This window comes from Microcebus murinus, chromosome 21 (assembly GCF_040939455.1).
Source record: "Microcebus murinus isolate Inina chromosome 21, M.murinus_Inina_mat1.0, whole genome shotgun sequence".
Taxonomy (NCBI): Eukaryota; Metazoa; Chordata; class Mammalia; order Primates; family Cheirogaleidae; genus Microcebus; species Microcebus murinus.
The window spans coordinates 37,535,012-37,554,013 of NC_134124.1; the positions used below are offsets into that span (position 1 = coordinate 37,535,012).

The window sequence follows — 19,002 nt, forward strand, 5'->3', positions numbered from 1 at the left end:
CGTCAACAACAGTCAAAGTAAGAACGAAATCAAAGACTCAATTTCCTTAAAAACAGCAACTAAGAAAATAAAGTACCTAACAACATATTTAACCAAGAAGGTAAAAGAGCTTTAAAGGGAGAACTATGAAACACTGAAGAATGAAATAGCAGAGGATATAAACAGGTGGAAGACCATACCACGCTCATGGATCCACAGAATCCACATTGTTAAAATGTCTGTAGTACCCAAAGTGACTTACAGGGTCAATGAAATCCCTATCAAAATACCATCATCATTTTTCACAGATACAGAAAAAATTATATGATGCTTCATATGGAACCAGAGAAGACCCCATATAGCAAAAGCAAACCTAGACAATAACAATAAAATGGGAGGTACCAACTTACCAGACTTCAAACTATACTACAAGGCTATAGTAATTAAAACAGCTTGGGTATAGCACAAGAACAGACACATTGACCAGTGGAACAGAACCGAGAACCCAGATATAAAACCATCCTCATACAGCCAACTAATCTTTGACAAAGCAGACAAAAACATACACTGGTGAAAAGAATCCTTCTTAAATAAATGGTGTTGGGAAAACTTTATAGCCTCATGAAAAAGACTAAAACAGGACCCACACCCTTCACCTCTCACAATAATCAACTCACGCTGGGTAACACACTTTAATCTTAGGTGTGAAACTATTGGAATTGTAGAGGAAAATGTTCGAAATAGTTTTCCAGACACTGGGTTAGGCAAAGAATTTATGAAGACCCCAAAGGCAATCACAGCAGCAACAAAAATAAACCAATGGGACATGACCAAATTAAAAAGCTTCTGCACAGCCAAAGAAACTGTCAAGAGAGCAAACAGAGAACCCACCGTATGGGAGAAAATTTTCACAAACTACATATACTATACAGGGCTGATAAATAGACTCTATTTGACTCTATTTGTAACTCAGGAAAATCAGCAGGGAAAAATCAAACAACTCTATCAAAAAGTGGGCAAAGGATGTGAACAGGAAGTTTCCCGAAGGAGACAGAATAATGGACAAAAAACACATGAAAAAATGCTCATCATCTCTAATCATCAGGGAAATGCAAATCAAAACCACAATGAGATATCACTTATCTCCAGAGAGAAAGGCCTTTATTAACAAGTCCCCAAACAACAAATGTTGGCATGGATGCGGAGAGATAGGAACACTCCTAAGTTGCTGGTGGGACTGCAAACTAGTTCAACCTCTGTGGAAAGCAATTTGGAGATATCTTAAAGTGATACAACTGGATGTAACATTTGATCCAGCAATCCCATTCCTGGGTATCTACCCAAAAGAACGAAAGTCACTATGAAAAAGACACCTGCACTTGAATGTTTATAGCAGCACAATTCACAATTGCAAAGATGTGGAAACAACCGAAGTGTCCATCAATACATGAGGGACTAATAAAATGTCACACACACACACACACACACACACACACACACACACACACACACACCATAGAGTACTATTCAGCTATAAGAAACAATGGTGATATAGCACCTCTTGTATTTTCCTGCCTAGAGCTGGAACCCATTCTATTAAGTGAAGTATCCCTAGAATGAAAAAAGAAGCACTACATGTACTAACCAGCAAATTGATATTAACTGATCAACACCTAAGTGGACATATAGGAATAACATCTATCGGGTGTCTGGCAGTTGGGGGGTGGGTGGGTATACACATACATACTGTGTATGATGAGCACCAACTGGGGGAAGGACACGCTTCAAGTTCTGACTCGAGGGGTTGGGGAGGCAAGTGCAATATACATTACCTTAACATTAGTACCCCCATTATATGCTGAATAAAAACCTTTTGTCTTTATTAAAGTAATACATGCACTTGCTAGCTAAAAAATTCAAATTAAAAAAAAAAAAGAATTAGGCTGTGAATACTCACTGACCTGTCACCTAGATGCTACAAATGATACTGTGTTGTTTCTCTTACTGCCTTCCCTTCCCTGTACTCATCCATCAATTGATCTTATTTCTTATGCATTTGAAAGTAAGTTGCAGACATCAGCACACTTCATTCTAAATGTTTGAGCACACGGATAATTATCTACAATTCAATATTTACTCATGGTTATTTTTTCCTAAGCTCAGATTTACACTCAAGACATGTACACATCTTAAGGGGATCATTCCCCAAGTTCTGACAATGCATATGTCCCCTAACGCTTCCCCTAAGCAGCCTCCCAGATACCCCAAAACTGGCTTAGCTACCTGTCTTCTGTACAGTTCTCCTGGGGACCATACTGCCAATTAGTTCCTAGGAGTGGGCTTGCGCTCATAGCACCTGGGCCTGCTCACCCACAGCATGCTTTATCATGGGCACTGCACGGCCTGTGATACCCTGTCTTGCTAGCCCAGAAGCGCCACAAAGAGAGTGACTACGTCTGTCTCTCTATCACTCTCACTTGCCAGGGAACACCCAGAGCATGGCACTTAGTAGGTGCTCAGAAAACAGGGAGCTGAAAACCAATCAACAAAGCTGGTTAGCAAAGAAAGAGCCTAGACGGAGCAAGAGCAGAGGTGTCCTCCCCACCCTAGGTGGGGGCCCGGCCAAGTGCCAAGGGGGCTGGGGGCTCTGTGGAGTGTCACTGTAGTGCCCACAACCAAGGGGCTGTCAATAAGGCACCACCCATGAGGATAAGGAAGAAATGGACACCTGAATCCAAGTCCAGTAGGAAGAGCGTGGAGCCCCAACCTGCCGCAGAAGGTGCTTCAGGGGAGGGGGCAGACCTCATAAGTGACTAATGCTCCATGGTCTGTGTCACATACACCCAGATCTCCCCCCTATCCCTGCCCCAGGCTCTGTGTGACCTTGGACAGCTTCACAGACTCAGTTTCTTCATCTGACACATTATTTAGTCCCCTACTACTATGGTATTACATCCTTTTCCTCCCTTCAGATCTATTCCTATCTGCTTTATATATTTAGGTGCCCCCAGTTTAGCCATATATATATATGCATAACTGTTATATCCTCTTAACAAATTGGACACACTACCATTACAGTGATCTTCTTTATCTCTTCTTACAGTTTTTGAGGTAAGGTCTATTATGATTGATAGAAGTTTAGCTACCGCAGTTCTCTTTTGGGTTTTAATTTCATGGAGTATCATTTTCCATCTCTTCACTTTCAGTCTATGTATGTCCATAAAGCTGCAGCGAGCCTCATGTAGGCAGCAGATAGTTGGGTCTTGTGTGTGTGTGTGTGTTTTAATCCATTTAGCCACCGTCTCTTTTGATTAAAATATTTAATCCATTTATATTCAAGATAATAGGTAAGAAGTAACTATCACCAGTTGTTAATTGTTTTCTAGTTGTTTTCTAGATCCTTTCTTCCTCTCTTACTATCTTTCTTTGTAGTTTCTTCCGGTAGTGATTCACTTTGTTCTTTTTTTTTTTTTTTTTTTTTTTTTTTTAGAACAACTCCGTGTAAGAAAATAATTTTTTTTTTTTTTTTTTTTTTTTTTTTTTGAGACAGAGTCTCACTTTGTTGTCCAGGCTAGAGTGAGTGCCGTGGCGTCAGCCTAGCTCACAGCAACCTCAAACTCCTGGGCTCGAGTGATCCTTCTGCCTCAGCCTCCCGAGTAGCTGGGACTACAGGCATGTGCCACCATGCCCGGCTAATTTTTTTTTTTTTTATATATATATATATATCAGTTGGCCAATTAATTTCTTTCTGTTTATAGTAGAGACGGGGTCTCGCTCTTGCTCAGGCTGGTTTTGAACTCCTGACCTTGAGCAATCCGCCCGCCTCGGCCTCCCAAGAGCTAGGATTACAGGCGTGAGCCACAGCGCCCGGCCGTGATTCACTTTGATTCCTCTCTTTTTTCTTCCACTAGAAGTTTTTGCTCACCATGAGGCTCACATAACACATCTCATAACAGGTTATTTTAAGCTGACAGCAACTTAATTTTGGCCACACATAGAAATGCTACATTGTTACTCCTGCCCCCATTTTACATTTTTAGTGTTACAGTTTGTACCTTTATAACTTGTGTATCGCTTAACAAATTATTGTGACTATAGTTATTTTTAACCATTTTGTCTAGTAACCTTTATACTAGAGACATAAGTCATTTATACACCATCATTACAGTATCAGAATCCGGATTTGACTATAGTAGTCGCCCCTTACCCATGGTTTCCTTTCCTATGCTTCAGTTATGCGCAAATGAGATCTGAAAATATTACATGGGAAAATGCAGAAATCAACAACCCATAAGTTTGAAATTGTGTGCTCTTCTGAGTAGCACAGTAAAATCTTGCACTGTCCCCCAAAGAATGTGAATCATCCTTTGTTTAGAATCTCGCACTATCTGTGCTACCCTGTCAGTCATTATTAGTCATTTCAGTTATCAGATCCACTATCACGGTACCTCAGTGCTCTGTTCAGTAATCTTTATTTTAGTTAACAATGGCCTCTAAGCTCAAGAACAGTGATGCTGGCACTTCTGATATGCCAAAGAGAAGCTTTAAGTAAGTGCTTCCTTTAAGTAAAATAGTAAGTTCTAGCCTTAATAAGGGAAGAAAAAAAAATCATATGCTGAGATTCCTAAGACCTATGGTAAGAATAAATCTTCTATCCGTGAAATCATGAAGAGGAAAACAGAAATTTATGCTAGTTTTGCTGTGGCACCACAAACTAAAATTTATAGCCACAGTGCATAATAAGTGCTTAGGTAAGAAGAAAAGGGCATTAAATGTGTAGGTATAAGACATAAACAGAAACAGAAACATGTCCTGGTTGATGGCAATCAGGTGTAGGACTATCCATGGTTTCAGTCATTTCCTGGAGGTCTTGGAGTCCATCCCCTGGGGTAAGGGGATAAGGGGAACTACTATACTGATTATGTCTACAATTACAGAACTCTAAACCACATGAAGAATATGACAAAACAAAATTAACAAAATGACAAATCTACAATCATAGATTTTAAAAGCCATTTCTTTATCATTTATAGAACGACTGGCCAAAAATTCAGTAAGATAACAAAATGTTGAATGATACATTAACCAACATTACCTATTTGGTATTTAACACTCCAGCCAACAACTGCCAAATGTACATCCTTTTTAAATGCACATTAAACCTTTAGCAAGATATTCATAAGCTGGGCCATTGAACATTACCCACAATATCAAAAAACTAAAATTATCCTTATTTTATTCATGAACTATATAGAATCAAAGAAGAAATACATGATACCAAATGTCTAGAAAACATTCAAATGCTAAAATATTAAGGACCACACTTCAAAATAACTGTTTTTCAAATAAAACAATCACAAAAGCACTTAGAAAACATTTGAAACTGAAGGAAATGTGAAAATGTGCAATAGATGCAGCTACTCAGTAAAGCTGTGGGAAGGAAAATATTTTTAAGTGCTTGTATCAGAGAAAAGAATAAAATAAGTGATGTATGTTTCCACATAAAGAAGAGATAAAAATGCAACAAAACTGAATAAAAATATGTAGAACAAAGTAGAAGATTAAAATTGGAAACCGATAAAATAGAAAAGGAAGAAAGACAACAAAGGAAACTCATAAGGCATGAAGATGGTTCTTGGAACAGATTAATGACATTGATAATCCTTTAGAAAAATGAGTCAAAAATAAAGAGAAAGCACAAATGACCAATATGAGAAATAAGAGAGAAAACAGTATATAGACATTAAATAGGTAATATGAACAATTTCATAAGTAAATTTGACAGTTTAGATGAAATGTTCCTAAGATACTACCAAATCTACATAAACTCCTTCAGAAAACAGAGGAGGAAGGCTCACTTGCCAAATCCTGTGTGAACTAAAGTAAAATTTTAAGGCTTACGCGCCCTCCCCCCCACCGGCTGACTAAATGGACCCCCTCGTGGCCAAAGGAATATCCTAAAACTAAATTGCCTGCCAAGAGGAACGAGGTCAGGCATGCCTTACCATGCCCCCCTCTCTCCTTGGAGAAATCCGTTGTAAACCATTAACAGGCCTAAGCATATGCAAGACAAACCTGCAGGTCCTCAACTTATATAACAAATGTATGTCCGGTGACTTATCTCTGATAACAGCTCCTTATGTTGAAACATCCCAAGCCTTTAGACAAAGCTTCATATCTTTGACCAATTACAACCCAAAGAATCTTTAAACCCACCTATAACCTGTAACCATCCCCCCTTCAAGATGTCACACCTTTTTGGGGCAAACCAATGTATCCCTCCCATGTATTGACTTAATCACTGTACCTGTAACCCCTGTCTCCCTGAAATGTATAAAACCAACTGTCACCTACCACATCGAGTCCACTTGCTCAAGGCCTCCTGGGAATGGCTCCGGGTCATGATCCTCAAATTGGGCTCAGAATAAATCTCTTTAAAATAATTTTACAGTTTGGTTTGTTTCGGTTGACACTTGTCACAAGGACTGTAAAATCTTGACACGAAACCTGACGATGACATTACAAGTGAAGTAGAGGTCTCTATCCCCATTAACTTAGAAGCAAAAATCATTAACAAAATATTAAAAACACAATCCAGAATTATAGAAAAAGGATAACAAATCATAAGTGGTACTTACTTCAGAAAGGCAACTTTGAGTTAACATTGGAAATCAATATAATTCACCAAGAACATAATAAATAAGTAAAACCATATGATCTTGTCAGGAGATGTCTATGCAGTCAAAAAAACACCAATTTATGATTGTAAAAAATGACCCCCAATACACCAGACTGAGATGGGAACTTCCTCAACCTGAAAATGAATATCCCAATAGATAAACAACTATTTAAAAGCATGTTCATTGGTGAAGTATTGAAAGCTTACCTTCTTACATTAAAGAAAAATATCAAGGGTTTCAGTTCTCATCACTTTAATGCAATATGGTACTGGTGGTCTCGTCCAGCACAAAGAGGAATGAAAAAGAAATAAAACAAATAAATGCTGGATAAGAACTGATACACTCATTATTCACAGACAACATAATCATGTATTTAGAAAATATAAAGGGATATAGTTCAAAATGCTAAAAATAATGTATACAGTAACCAAGGTTCCAAAATAATTGTGACTTTACAAGGAACACTTAGGAAATGAAATTTAAAACAAATATGATACAGTACTTCATTAGAATCAGACACATCAGCACAAACCCAGATTTAATATATATAGATGGATACATACAGAAATAATTATAAAAAGGTTTATATACACAGGTAAATATCAATACATAGATTTCCTTATTCAGTCTATTTAGTATCTATAAGCAAACACACACCAAAAGCAACAAGAACACAGAGAACCCAGAGTTTGGGGTTCTCATCATCAACTAATAAAAGTGTCCTTGGAAAAATGGTTTATTCTAGCCCTGGGGCGGGACATATACAAGATGAGCCTGGAACATCTCTGAAGGCCAAACGTAACAAAGTACTAAAAAATAAAGATCATAACAGGCCCACGTTTAAAGGGACACAGGTGCCAACTAAGAGTCCAAGTGGGCAAAGATGTAACTATACAGAAAAAAAGAGTTTGTTAGAAATTTGTACCAGACTCCTTTGTGTCTTTCTTGAATATTAACATGTGCTTGCATAGTGTGAAAAGCAGATTCATGCTTCGTGATATCAAAGCTTATTACAAAGCTGCAATAATCAGAACAGTGTGGTGCTGGCATAATAGTAGGTAGATATATACACCAATGGAATAGAATTGACAGTCCAAAACTAAATCTACATATCTATGGCCAATTACAATAGTAAGATAAATAATCAAATTTTAAAATGTGAAAATTATTTAAAAATACATTATGCTAAAGAATATATGCACATTGCCAACGTGCCTACGAAAAGATACAAAAAATCATTAACCATTAGAGAAGTGCAAAGCAAAGACACAAGGAGACATCACTTCAAAATCACTAGGATGGCCGTACTCAAGAGAATAGAAAATAACAAGTGTTGGAAAGGATGTAGAGAAATGTGAAACCACATTCATTGCTGAAGGGAATGGAAAATGATGCAACCACTGTGGTAAACACTTTGGAGGTTCCTCCAAAAATTAAGAAATTACCAAATGACCCAGCAATTCCAATCCTAGGTATACAGTCAACAGCATTTTAAACAGTTGTTCCAACAAAAACTTGCACACACATGTTCTTAGCAACATTATTTATAATGATCACAGAGTAGAAACAGTCCAAATGTCTTCCTACTGGTGAGGCGATGAATAAAAGGTAGTATTAATAGTATATCCGTACAATGAAATATTACTATACAGCCATAAAAAACAATGAGGTACTGATTATGCAACAACACAAATGATCCTTGAAAACGTTACACTAAGGGAAAGATCCCAGACAAAGGACACGTGGTGTATAAATCCATTTGTATGAAATCTCCTGAATTAGGAAATCCATAGAGACAGACAGTAGATTCTTCACTGCTATGGTATATGTGGGGAGTGGAGTGAGGTGGTGAAGATCCACAGATTATAGGTACTTTTGGGGTTACGGAAAATGTTCTGGAATTAGATAGCTGGAATGGTTGTGCAAAATAGTGCATATACTAAAAATCACTCAATTATGCCTTTTTAAATGTGAATTTAAAAAGTGAAGAAGCAAAAACAAATACACAAATAAAAAAATCCAGACAGGACATGTAAAAGAAAACTAGCAAAGTGTTAAGACTGATAGCCACTGACAGCCACAGTCTCAATGCAATAGTATAAACACTCCAATTAAAGAGCAAAAGTCCGGAAAGAAAACATTACTTGGAATGAGCTGGGACATTTTATAATGATAAAAGGGTGTGAGAAGACACTGATAAAATTTCTACTTTATTTCACCTAATTCTTATAAATTCCAGTATGTTTCACTCTAAAACAAAATATTAACATAAATTAAGGTAAATATGTGTATACCACTGATAGTTACTTATAATCAGGTGTAAAATATCTTCATTGGGGTATTCAGCGGATAGTACATAATCTCCCAAACCTCACCAACATTTGTTCTTTTAATAGTTAATTTTATTATTTTATTTATCTTTAATTATAAATTAACAAATTATAGTTATATATATTTATGAGGTACAAAGTGATGTTATGATTTATGAATACAATGTGAAATATTTAAAGCTGATTAACATATTCATCACTCCTCAAATACTTATTGTGATGAGAACATTTGAAATTTACTCAGAGATTTTACAGTATACACCGTTACCTAATACATACATCGCTCTGTGCAATTTATCTCAAAGGAAAAAGAACTTATTCCTCCTGCCTAGTTGAACCTTTGTAGTCTTCAACTATCATCTTTCCATTGCCCACAACCTCCTATCCTCTGGTAACCTGTGTGATGATTTTACACTCCACTTATAAGTAAGATCATGTGGTATTTGCCTTTCTTCTGTGCTTGGCTTATTTCACTTAGCGTACCATTGTGCAATTCCATCCATGTTGTTGAGAAATGACAAGAATTCTTTCTTTTTTAAGGCGGAATAGTATTTCATTGTGTATATATACACACACACAATTAAAAAATATGTATCAATATCACATTTTCTTTTATCCACTGATCTGCTGATGGACACAACATGTAGGCCGAGTCCGTAACTTGGCTATTATGAATAGTGTTTCAGTAAATGTGGGAGTGCAGACATCTCTTAAACACACTTATTTCAAATCTTTTGGGTAAATACCTAGAAGTGGGATTGCTGGATCACATGGCAATTCTATTTTTAGTTACTTGAGACAAGTACTGGCTATACTAATGTGCATTCCCACCAACATGTGTGTAGTGGTTATGTAGTGGCATTCCACTAAAATTTAATTTGCATGTCCTTTATGATTCATGATATCGAACATCTTATTACATACTCAGGGATCATTTGCACATGTGTCTTCTCAATTCTTATGCTCAGATTTTTTTGTTTTGCTTTGTTTGAGGTAAAATTCACATGACATAAATGTACTCTTTTAACTATTTTAAAGGCACAATTCAGTGGTAATTTTCACATTAACAATTTTTTTGCATCCATCAGCACTTTCCAGTTCCAGAGCATTTTCAACACCCCAAAAGGAAAGCAGTCATTCTCCACTGTTCCTTTTCCCCAGATGCTGTCACACTCATCTGCTTTATGTCTATGTGGGTTTGCCTATTCTGGACATGCCATAAAAATGGAATCACATAGCATGCAGCCTTTTTGTTTGACTTCTTCATTTAGCATACTGCTTTCAAGGATGACTCACGCTGAAGCACGTATCGTTTCTGAACACCTTGTTTTCCAACTATATTCTGGTTTCAATGGCATACAAACTTCCACTGCTGCATTAAATCCCTTTAGAAAGCACACCAGACAGCAAGCATGAGCGACCACGCAGAAGACTAGGGAAAATTCTAGCTCATGTAGCTTTAAAAGTGAAACTTGAAACTATCACACAAGTTACACTGACCACTCTTGCTACATAAGAGCACCATTCACGACCACTAAACCCCTTCAAGTCTCTTGTTGTCAGGCTTGAGACAAAGCTTTCCCGTAGAAAAGTGTCTTCTCTCACTAAAAACATCAGCATCAGTTTATTTTCAATAGAGCCTAGGTTTCGGGTGTTTTCCCTCTATGTCTTTCCTTAGCTTCTCTTGCTCCAACTTTCTCTGATGCTCCAGGAAGTTTAAAATTGTAATCTGTTATGATGTAAGGTATTGTCCCTTGAAGCCCATGCTGGCTCTTGAAGACAGTGAGGAACAGAAACAGCTCCAACAAGCAGACAATTCAGTTCTTGGCTCTTCCAGGGGCACAGGGGTGAGGATGTGGTACAGCTGCTTCTCCATGTCAATGCCTCAACAGATGCCAAACCCCACACAATCACAGAAAGGAGTCTGGGCAAGCAGGATAGGCCCATTGGTGTACCCTCTGACGTCATCCAGGATCCTGCAAAGTCCAACCCAGCTGGCACTGACAGGGTATAGGATGTGGGTAGGGGTGACATCAGAGTGTGTCATACTGAGTGTGACTGCATTGAAGGGGACCTGATAGTGTGTCAGACCATATAAAGGACTGAGTGGCTTTGGCAAGGGGGGCTGCAGCTGGCCAAGGTAACCTAGCACACTCAGGACTCGAAGAATTTTGTTATATAATTCTCTATCTCTTGGAGTTATTCTGAATGCAAACTCCGAACGAATGCACATTAGTTTATGTCCAGTAAACACAACCAGACTCTTTATCTTCATCAGCAAATTCCAAATTCTCTGCAAATTCTGCAAGTTTGAAGCCTTGATTTCTTATCTTGGACTTGCTTTTTGTGTATAAGCCACCCTTGTCATCTACATAGCCCACAGTGAGGGTTGGCATGTGTTTACTGTGGGCAGAACCAAACTGAACGGCAATCAGATCAGATCAATGAGAAGCAAAATCCCTTTGTGTAACGCTCAGCCCATTGTGTTGATGTTGAGAGGAGACTATTGTAAGAGCTGAACACATATTTTATTATCTCAATGTAATTTTCATAGTCGTTTCTACAAGTTTTCCCATAATATACCATCTTCTGTGGTGTTCTCTGGTGGGTGAAAGGTGGTCTCAGAATTGGTTCTGTAAGGTTAAGAAATGCAACCAGGAGGAATATATTCTGTCCCAGATCACATTCCAAATAGTCAACACAGGAAACATTATTTAAGAACTGGTCGATCAGGTATCTATTAAATGTTGACTTTCCAACATCCTCAGACCCACAAACTAGAATGATAGGGCAGCCATCTACTTCTTCACAAGAAACACTGACTAACTCTTCCAGTGTTGAAAGGTTACTCTTATATAAAAGAAGGCCTTTTTTCTCTCTTCTCTCTTTTGATGCCAACAGACCTCAAAGCTAAACATTCAGAATTAATCTGGAAAGTTGGACTCTCTTGTGTAAAAATGTAGGATAAACCTGGATAGCTGGTTATGAACTTTACAGTGGAGGTTTTCAGAGGTTCTAGCAACACAAAAGAACACAGAGGAGAACAATTCTGCATGGAACAACATCTGTCATCCAGGTTAAGAAGAAATTTGTGCAAAGTCCAGGCTTCCCTTTGGATTTCCTTCTTGCTTTTCTCAGGCATAGAGTAACGAACTGCCTTGACTGTCAGGTGGGAGTGGTCTAGGTAGAGAAGACATCTTGGGCAGGCCTTGGCTGATGTTAAAACCAAACACCCGTACCTGGCCATAGAGGCAAGTCACACGGCAGATCCTGCTAAAAGTATAACCCTGCTGGACTGGCAGCAGAAGCAATGCGCAGCTCGGACCCACGGGTCGCAGGGGTAGGATGAAGAGAGGCACAGAGCAAGTTGGGGGGGGGGGCGTGGGGCGTCGTCGGGTTAAAGGCCGCGGTCTTGGGCCTCGGGCCTCACCCATGTGCTACACTTGGCAGACACCCTCCCTCCAGTTCTCGCCAGCCACCTGCGCCTGCAACAACCACCGCCCCAGGCGCCGCAGGCCACACCAGCGCAGGTTCCAGAGGCAGCCGTAGGACCTGCAGCTAAGCATGAGTTGGGGCTGGGCCTTGCGGCCTGTAGCCACGTGGAGCAGCAGGACCCCGCTCGTGCAGCAGCGTGCGTCTGCCATGCAGGTTCACCTGCAGCGGTCACACAAGCCGAACACCTTTTTAAGGTTGGATATTTCATTGTATGGACAGAGCATGTTTTATTTATTCATTTTTAAGTTAATGGACATTTGGTTTTTTTCCACTTTTTGGCTACTGTGACTAATGGGACTATGAACAGTCATGTACAAAGTTTCATTGATCATCTATTTTCAAATCACTTGCGTACACACCTAGCATTGGACCATGCAGTGATATGGTAATCCTATTTCACCTTGTGAGGAACTTTCATAAATGTATAGGTATGTGACAACACTCAATTTTATTTCATTGATCTATATGTGTGTCACTGTGTCAGTACTTCACTTTTGGTTAAGGTAGATAATGTAGATTTGTAGTAAGTTTTGAGATTAGAAAGTGCAAGTCTTCCAACTTTGCATTTTTAAAGACTGTTTTGCTATGTAGGATCACTTGCCATTCCATATGAATTTTAGGAACAGCATTTCCATTTATGAAAATAAGCAGTTGGAATTTTGATATGGTTTGCATTAAATCTATTGATCAGCTGAGGGATCTTTACAATTACTCCATCCTAAGAAAAAAAGCATGTCTTTCTGTTATTTAATTTCTTTGAACAGTTTTTGAGGGCTCAATGTACAAGTCTTACACTTGTTTTGTTAAGTGCATTTCTAAATGTCTTATTCTTTTTATACTACGGTAAAGGGAATTTAAAAATTTCAATTTCTAATTGTTCATTGCAACAACAATGTAGAATTAAAGCTGATTTTTATATGTTGATCATGTATACTGCAACGCTGCTGAACTTGTTTAGTATTTCTAATTGTTTCTCCTTTTTTATATTCTCATTTTTGTTAGTATACAATTTTTTCTGATTTCCTTAGTTCTTTGCATTTTCTATTACTATACTTTAAAACAAATACGCTTAAGATATAAAACAACTAAACAAATACACCAAATTAGATGACACAAAGGAACCACACTCTCACATAATGTATTATGTTTTTCATATATTCTTGGGCTCAATTTACTGATATTTACTAAGGAATTCTGTGTCTGTATTTACAAAATATTAGTCTTTTTGGGGGGATAATATCACTTTCAGGTTTTAGTCTTAGGATTATTCTGGCCTCATACAGTGAGATAGGAAGTGATCCTTCTTTTCTTTATTTTCAGAAAAGTATGTGTAGAATTACTGATGTATCTCCTCTGAATATTTGATACTTTTTGCCAGTGAAAACATACAGTGCCAGGGTTTTCTCTTATGGAATAACTTTATACATTCAATTTTTAAAAATTCATAGGGTTATTCAGATTTTCCATTTCTTTTTATGTCAATTTTGGTAAATCATATTTTAAAGAAATTTATCTATTTTACCTAAGATGTTAAATTCATGACATAGTATTATTATTTTAATATCCTTAATTTCTGTGGCATCTGTGATGATAATCCACTTTTAGTTTCTCATACTGGCATTTTGTGTTTTCTCTTTCTCTATTCAGCAGTATACCTAACGATTTGTCATTTGTGATGATCTTTTGAAAAAAACAGCTTCAGAAAAAAAAAAAAAAAAACAGCTTCGGTTTGTTGGTTACGTCAATTGTCCGACTTTTTCTTGATTCATTCTACTGTCCTTATGATTTTCTTCCTTCTAATTCAAAATAACTATACTCTTATTCCCCTGGCTTCATGGGGAAATTTAAGATTTTTTTTTCTTTTCTAATATTGGAATTTAAGGATGTAACTGTCCCCATAATTACTGCTTTATTTGCATTCTATCAACTTTCTTGGGTTGAATTTGTTATGTTATAGTTTAAAATATTTTATAATTTTGCTGGTATTTTGTCTTTGGCTCCCCAATTATTTATGAGTAAGTTTTTTTAACTTCATGGTATTCCACTTATTTGTTTAGTAAAAAAAACACTCCATATAATTTTATCCTCTTAAATTTATTGACACTTGTTTTATGTCTCAGAATACAATCTTTGTGTACCATGTGTTTAAAGTACACTTTTAAGAATGTGTATCCTGTAGTTTGGAGAATGCACTGCTTCATAAATTTCAATTAGAACAAAGTGACTGATCGTTCAAATTTTCAGGAGTTTACTGATTTTTTTCTCCATTTCTATCGACTGATGCATTTTAAAATCTCATGAGTGTGAAATTATTCTTCTTCTTTAATTTTGCCAATTTTTGATCCATAAATTTTCAGCCTCTATGGTCACAGCTACATACATCTTTGTTGCATCTTCTGATCATTTTTTTGCTTTTATCACTAGACATGCTTATCTTTTCCTGTGGCAATGCTTTGTCTTAAAGTCTATTTTATCTAATATTCATAAAGCCCCATGAAACTTCATAGACTCACCCTTAACATGATGTATGTCTTTCACTCCATATATAAAGTGTTCCCTTTAAGGCAACATATAGTAGGGTCTTGGTTTTATATACATGCTGTTAATTTTGCCTTTTCAATGTATATATTGATATGGCTGGATTGAGATCTGCCATTTGTTGTTTTCTGGTTTTGTGTACCTCTCTTGCTTTCTTTTGAATTATTTGAATCATTTTAGTGCTTCACTTTATCAACTGGAATTGTGGCAATATCTTGTTCATTTATTCGTTGTGGTTGCCCTATGTATTATAATTGACATATCTAACTTTTCACAATCCTCTTAGAATGAAGACAGTATCACTTCATGTAAATCACTGCCATAGTGGTGGTGGTGGTGGTAGCAGTAGTTCTGCAGGGCAGCTGAGGGAATCACCGGAGACCTCCTTAAACATGAAGTACTACCTATGGGAGTGCTATCTAGAGGCAAAGAGAATCTAGACCTCATTTTCTCAAGCACTTAAATCAGCCTGTTGGACACTGAAATCTATGGCTTGGATTAAGATCACACACTGGCGTTTTATTCGAAACACCAATCACAGGCTGGTGACAATGCCACTTAGGGCCTTCTCATCAATGAATACCGGTAATATCACAGGGACATTACAGTCTTCTGTCCCTTTCTCCTTAGACATATGAGGAATAGCCATGGGCTGATACAGCCTGTGACTGGTACATAGCAGTCATTTAGTAAACTGTTGAAGGGATGAGTAGATTTGGTTCCATTTTCAATGACTCTATCTGGAAGACACTTTGTTATGGAGTGAATGTTTGTGTCACTACAAAATCCATATGTTGACTCCTAACTCCAGATGTTATAGTATTAAGAGGTGGGGCCTTTGGGAGGTAATTAGGTTTAGATGAGGTCATGAATACAGAGTCCCCATGATGGGATTAGAGTCCTTATTAAAAAACAAACAAACAAACAAAAAACAAGAGCCTAGACCTAGACCCTAGTCTAGCCAAGACCCTAGTCTTTTTCTCTTCACCACGTGAGGATACAGCAAGGCAGCGGCTGTCTGTAAACCAGAAGAGGGCCTTGACCAGACATTGAATCAATGTTGATCTTGGATTTCCTACTTTCTAGAAATGTGAGAAGTCAAGTTATGCATCAGAGGAGATTCAGCTGCAGATGGTTGGGCTTTTGTTTCTCACAGAGCAGGGACAAATCTTCTCCCTTAGCCTATTTAATTTTGGTTAGAATGTATTCCTCAAATGATAGGCAATGTTTTACCCTCAGCACTAATTTGAATTGCTTTCTTAATATAAGCAGTATTTCAGTATCTTCTGATGTATAGGATTATTAAGAACTTATATAATGAGGAAGGAAAAAACCGCCAACACCTAACTAACATTCTTTCTGTGGTCTGGTTTCAGTACACATTTCAGGAATCAAGAGGAGCATCTTCGCAGACCACCTGAGTAGTGCCCTTGGGAATCCACCACAATAATAGAATAGTTAAAATTACTACTTAGCATTTTTCCAAAAAGCTAATGTAAAAGTTCCAAACTTTCATCCGGGCGCGGTGGCTCACGCCTATAATCCTAGCACTCTGGGAGGCCGAGGTGGGAGGACTGCTTGGGCTCAGGAGTTGGAGACCAGCCTGAGGAAGAGCGAGACCCCATCTCTACTAAAAATAGAAAAATTAGCCAGTCAACTAAAAATGAAACAAACAAACAAAAAAATGAGCCAGGCGTGGTGGAGCATGCCCCTAGTCCCAGCTACTTGGGAGGCTGACAGAAGGATCGCTTGAACACAGGGGTTTGAGGTTGCTGCGAGCTAGGCTGATGCCATGGCACTCTAGCCCAGGCAATGAAGTGAGACTCTGTCTCAAAAAAAAAAAAAGTTCCAGACTTTCATAGTCACCATGTTTACACAAAAACAAATTTTTACAAATATGGGTATGAAAAATTTAAGATAAGATGTTTTCTGTCAATGATAATTAAACACTTACTGTCCTTCCCCCATGTGAATGTTAAGACCTTGATTATTCAATTTTTAGTACTGATTAGCACCAGAGGGCTGACGGTGGCATAGCCATTGCTCACCAGCATCTGGACACACAGATGAACTGAATCATTGCTCCACAACTTTCCTAAAGAGAAGGAGATAATGAAGTCCAACAAGTAAATGACCACAAAGAAATGCATGAGCAGCAGAATGCTCTGGGTGGCCCTTTTCCCGGGGGATGCTTTTGGAGAAAGGTTGGTGCTGTGAAGATGCTGGGACTGCCTCTTATGCCTATGCAAGAGAATCACCATGTAGACACTGCAGAGGCCCACAAGCCCTATAAAGAAGACATCTCAAAAGGTCAACAGTGAGAAAAATATCTATCTGAGCAAGTCACTAATGGGCCAGAGGGAGGAGGATTCAGTGATGAACAGAAGACTGTCTCAGGTCACACTGGGTTTGGCAACAGTTGAGAGTATGCAGCGAGCACTAATGGACATATTAGTGACATATAAGACCCCCAGGAAAATCAAGCCACACAGGTTGTAAAGTGAGGATTTGTGTTTGACCTCTGCCAAACAGGAGCTTCTGGGGCTGAGGCTGATGGCCTGGAGGACACTCAGCAGGTAGGTGGTACTAACAAAGAGGCCCCTCATCACCTGTACAGGTAGATAACTGACTTACGCTTGATGTCATCTCAAATTTCCTGAGACCCGATAGTATCGTCACTATGAAGGCCAGGGTCAGCAGCATGACTGTGTGGATTAGGGCCACGTGACCAATGGTTGAGTCAGGGCGCTTGGGCCCGTGCATAAGAGGGAACGTGAGAATGTGGAAGAGAAGAAGGCTGGCGTTGACTGAGATCCCAAGGCGAACAGAGAAAAAGACATCTCTTATGGCAATAAAACTAAAAAGATTTACATTCATCTTATGGGGAAAAGAACCATATAGTAAATGTCTGAAGAGAAAATAAGAAAAACTACCTTTATCACAAATATTACCACCTTCAATCTCAACCAATGCTACTGTCATCATTAAAATGCTTTAATCCTAATGAATTCATTTTCGCCCTTCAATACTAAAGGATAGCATCCTATTTTTATCTCATCTTTGAAAACACCTTTCGTGACTTAACTGCCACTCAATCTCCAGGCTTCTTTGCTGCTGACATAAACAAGCTGCTGTTAAGATGGCAAAGTTGTCCATAGTTTAGGCATATACTCTGATTAACTGTACTGCTTGCTTCTGGTTTGAGATATATTAAAGTGCACTTTTTTTTTTTTTTTTACATTTATTTTATCATATTATGGGGGTACTAGTATTGTTAGGGTTACATATATTGCCCCTGCCATTCCTCCCCCCACCCCCTGCCTTAGCAATACATCAAGCGTGTCCTGCCCCCAGGTGGTGCCTATCGCACCTATTTTGTAAGTATATATCCTTCCCCTCCTCCTCCCTCCCTTCTGCCCACCACCGGATAAGAGTGGTTTTTCTTCCTTTTTTTGACCTTTGGGTTACATTGTGTATCACTGCCTTTCCCTATGAAAGGTTAGGGGTATTCCCTCCCCGCCCCTCCCTTACAATGGTCTTCACAACCCTAAGATGTGTATCTCCCCCTCCCCCAAACTCTGGTGACCACTATCACCATTTGAGCACCATAGTTTTAATCAGTCAGTACCAATTTGATGGCGAGTAGATGTGGAGCCCATTTTCTTGATCTTGTGTCACCTCACTTTGGATAACAGGCTTAAGCTTAACCCAGGATAGCATAAATGGTGCCAGCTCACTGTCATTTGACCAATTTTGAATTGAAAGTGTACTTTCAATTCAAAATTGGTCATTTTATATTTAATGACCGCATTTCACAATTACAAGAAAATACAACCCATAGGATTTCTGCTTTCAAGCTGTTATTGACACTTTGGGAGCCTAAAAACCATGCAATTATCAAGAACTTTTTCCTAGACATTGAAAATAATGTATATAAGCTGGTTACTGCAAAAATTGTTCTTCGTCTGTCTATGTGTCTA

The 19,002-nt window shown here is 38.3% G+C and overlaps 1 pseudogene; it reads right to left on the reverse strand.

Moving 5' to 3' along the window:
• Positions 1-3,492: 3,492 nt before the first annotated feature.
• Positions 3,493-17,142, reverse strand: LOC142863114 (polynucleotide 5'-hydroxyl-kinase NOL9 pseudogene; annotated as a pseudogene).
• Positions 17,143-19,002: the final 1,860 nt, after the last annotated feature.